Source organism: Haplochromis burtoni, unplaced genomic scaffold (assembly GCF_018398535.1).
Source record: "Haplochromis burtoni strain Fernald_Lab_line unplaced genomic scaffold, NCSU_Asbu1 Contig_63, whole genome shotgun sequence".
In the NCBI taxonomy this organism is placed as follows: Eukaryota; Metazoa; Chordata; class Actinopteri; order Cichliformes; family Cichlidae; genus Haplochromis; species Haplochromis burtoni.
Window position 1 is genome coordinate 2469428 of NW_024582424.1, and position 4751 is coordinate 2474178.

A 4751-nucleotide genomic window follows, 5' to 3' on the forward strand; every position below is an offset into this window, starting at 1 on the left:
GTCAGACTTTATGAATTAAGATTACAGCGTTAATCTACAATTCTGCCACAGTGTAGTAATCTGGAGTAATAGAAAACTCCATTAGTCACAAGAGCAGTCAGTAAAACATATACAACAACTTGAACTGTTTTTTAATTTACTGCCTTTATGGCAACTTTAATTGTGTTTGAGAGCAATTAGTAGTTTCTCAACTTGCCCCCATGTACCATAATTTTACATTCAAATTCCATATTTGATGCTTACAAGGGGTCTCAGTTTTACAGTAAAAGGATGGTGTGGTTATACAGTAGACTGCCCAGAGACTGCTGGCCAGCAAAAACAGCAGGGGGGGTCAGCTGCTGACTCCATGTCAAAATAGCTTCTTTATCCTGCAAATCAAGTTATCAACAGCTTGCGAGTCAAAAGGCTTCTGAGATTGACTGGGCTGCTGACCTCCACCTGGACACCAGCAGGTCTTAAGATCAGCTGTGAAATTAAAGCTATTTTTGAGCTTTTCAGGGCTGCTACAGGGGTGTGAGAGGGGCAAAATAAGATCAAATTCATTGCTGAATAATTTTTGTATTAGTGCATTTTTATTGTTGAATAAAATGTTACTGATTATTAGTGTTATCTTCCTCAGGCATTAAATAAAGCATGTAACTTGTAGTCAAAATAAAATGTTTCTAGCCTTGGTTTGTTTTATTTTTAGACAAGGCTTATTTAAAGTGTTGTTAGCATGTCCACCATTATGTATCCTAAAACAATGACAGCTCTAGACCAGGGGTGTCAAAAATCAGGCCAGAGGCAAGAAACGGCTGTGAGATTATCATACTATCTTATGCCACCTTATCCTTCAAATCAAATAATTGTTGAATCATTATACGGCTATAGGCCACATTATGCCTTGGATTAAAAATTATGAAATCATTACACTGTTTTATGATGCATTATACTGCTGAGTTATAAGAAATGCTGCTTGTGTAGAATCATGGCCTTCCTTTTCTGATTACAAAGAGAACAGAACATACTGTAGAGGTTTTCTGCCCCATCTCATCAGACAGAGATAAAACAGGAAGCCAAAGCCGTCACTTAGGCGCCGTAAGAGAGAAAGAATGTGGATGTTTAGGTTTTATGACTATGGAGGGGGGCTGAAGCTATAAGAATGTGAGAAACAGTCAGACACTTCCAGATCTGGCGGACACCCTCCTGTCCACATCTCCCGTCTGGATGTTTATGCTCAAAGTGTTGTATGGAATAATGAGAATTGTATGGAATGAAGAGATTGTTGATTGAGCATTTATACACCGAGTGCTGTTCTTCCTTCAGCCCAAAGATAAAAGAATTGGGAGATTTAACACGGCCCGTCAAAGACTCCATTCCGACCCTCTGGATGGCTCAGGAAAATGTGAAGGAGTGCATAGATTTTGAACTTCTAACTGTATTTTCATAAGTTTAAAGCTTTTCCTATTAATAAAGAGCCCGCCTCATTTATACTACAGCAAAGTAATTAATAGATAAACAATTAAATGACAGAAATTTCTCTACTATATAAATTCACAGGAGAAAGTATCTTTTAGATCTTTAGAAATATGGGATAGTCTGGATAATGAATTACTTTTTGTGTAATTTTAAACATTTATCATGTAAATTCACTGGCTGGCCCACTTAGGATCAAAGTAGCTTGTAAGTGGCTCACGATGTAAATTGAGTTTTACATCCCTGGGTCAAACTGCAAAACTAACATTTAGTTTACAGTAAAAGTATTCTGACAACTAACAACAAAGCTAAGAAGCTACTAAAAACTGTTACATTTAGGAGAGAACTGTTATTAGCCAAAGTGTTTTATATATATTCTTGAGGCAGGTTAACAGTGTCCCTATAAAAAGGTAGCAGTGGCGTCTTTGGAAAGATCATTAGCAGCTGCACAAATGTCTTTGACCTCAGGTTAATTCATGGACTGCTCAGCATCTGAGAAATCACCCCCACAATCAAACAGCCCCATATGAACAAGCACTTTTCTACAATGGGATGGAAAAAACAGAACCGTGTTAAGGATGGGCCAGCCAACTCCCCTAACCACGAAGATCTTCTAGATGAGCGCAAACCCATTTCCTCTTCAGCTGACTCATTATTAGACAAAGTCCTTTTCCACTGCTTCCAAGCACTTTGCTCTCCATTGTGTGCCTTTCTCTTCTTTTGTATATATTCCTCTAGTTTGTATCTCTTCTGTTTGATATTTGTTTCTGATGTGTTTACTATTAACAAGACAATTGAAAAGTGAATAAGAATAGCATTTTTATTTTATGACAAAAAATTTAATGTATTCTACATGCTTTTGCATTATTGTGAAATATATTTAGATACCATTCAGAAACTGTCACTAGTTGTTTTTTTACAATGTGAATTTTTGTATTAGTGTTTTCAAATATTGAACTTCTTTGGGTGGTGTGACGTTGGTGGGGTTTTTTTGTTTTGTTTTGTTACATACTAGTCAATACTCAGACATTTATATGTTTACATATCAGATTACAGATCCTGATTTATTTCGATGGTCAGGAAAAAATTGTGAGAACTTCAGGCTTTCATCTTCAAGAGGTTGAGCTGAAGGTGATGAGAAACATTTTGTTCTTTGTTATTTTAAATTAGTCTAGCTGGGGCTTGTCTTTTATGGAAGGCCATGAGGGACAAAATTAATTAATTATATATGTTATTAAATAATTTAAATGTTTCACTGCTTAATTAAAATTGTAATTAATTAATTAAATAAATAGTTCAATAATTAATTAGATGCATATTTGTTTTATTTAAATCATTTAATAATGTGTTTATTTGAAATTTTGTTTAATTAATAACACTTTTCATTAATTAATTAGTAGGGGTGGGACTCAATTTAAAAAATAAAATGCTAATTTAAGTACATTTTTTAAATGGTAGTGTCTCTTATAATAATAATAACATTTTCAACATAAATTGCAGTTTTTCTTCTTAAAAAACTAAGGCAGAAACATGAAAGGTTATTTGACCAGCTTCACATTTAAACTCTGTTATGACCTGTAACAGATGTTTTGTCTTGTAAATAAAGTGTTTATACCTGATTACACACTACAGTTGCCATTAGGATTCAACAAACAACAATGATAATTGTGTTAGACTGTATTAGATAATTGTATTAGACTGCAGTGGGCAGTCTTTATCGCTGATGGTGGATTCTGCTCAGGGCCCTGTTACACAGGGCTTCCTCATCTGAATCATCTGAATCAGAGTCTGGAGACAATGAAGAGAGGAGGAGGCTCTTTGTCTTTGCTGGCTCCTTTGTGGTGGCATCTTTATACTGTTCCTGCAGTAACGTCAAGGCTGGTCCAAACCTCTTCTCCCTCTCCCCCTTGAGCCACTGATGGTTGAGTGTAGCTACATGTTGGAATAGGTTCTTTGTAAAGGCAGTCTTAAATTTCACCATGTAGTCTGGGTCATCATTGGAGACCTCCATGGTGTGATGCAGGTGGCAGTAAGCAGGTAAAACCACTGAACATGAGACATATGTCTCACCTCCAAGAAGCTCAGTCACAAACCTGTAATAGACAGTTAAAGAAAAGAATTATTAATCTACACAATAACTGTCAACTATAGAGCTTTTAGAAGAAACAGTAACAATAAGTTAAAAATTGTTTTATTTACCTGAATGGCCTAAGGACAGTCGTCAGCTTTTGCCGGCTCTGATGGAGTAGAAACCAACAAAAAGTGGATAAATTACATTAAGGATTTGCTAATTTCACTAGACATTGAGCTGTATGAGAGCAAATGGATACAACTAGTCTCATGCAGTGTTGGGTAAGTTACTTTAAATTAGTAACTTACCCAATGTAACTAGTTACATTACTAGTTACTTCTATCAAAAGTAACTCAGTTACTTCAAGTTACTCGTTACTTTCAAAGTAACTAGTTACTAGGGAAAGTAACTTTGGTTTTTACTCAGAATTCTCCTGTTAATGTGTTGCTTCCGTAACTGGATACCCAGCAAGATTGCCAGTCTTCTAGCTTGTTTACTTGCCACAAGTGCACTGTGCCACCTACCAATAGAAAGGAAAAAATAATGTGCATATTTCCACGAGAGAAATCCCACGCCTGGACCGTCGTCAACCGCCGCCATGATTCTAGCCTACGTCACAGCGTCACGTGCGCTTTTTACATCCAACATGAAAACTGCAGCCGTGGTCCTTTGATTGTACTCGGAACTCAGAAATTCTGCCTTCTGAATTGGAAGATGTCGGTAACACCAGACTGAAGATGAGCTGCATACATGGCTGGACTGGGACAAAAAAATCAGCCCAGGCATTTTGACTAGAGGCCGGCCCACCATTATAGGAAAAATCATAAAGCCTTTGAATGAAAACAAACGCTGTTGTGACAGTGATGTACACTGTCTTGATGGTATATATGCATCAATCTATCAATCGTTTGTTGAAAGATTCAGATAATTATTTTTTAAAAGCTAGACATTTTAAATGCAAATAAGAAAGTATTTCTTTCTGCCTCCCTCTCATTGTTAATGCCCTACCTGGCCCCCTGGCAAAACTTTGCTAGACCCGCCCCTGCAACGTTACCAGCTGTCAGCTACATAGAAAAGGATCCTGGTGTTATTTGTCTCTCAGAAACAGTTCATAACTTCCCTTCAACTCATTCATGTCAACTAAAGGTAAACCTGTTTCTCCATCACCTGTTCAGCTCTGATGATTCAGTAAGGACATCTCCTGGTTTCATCTTCTTGTTTCCCT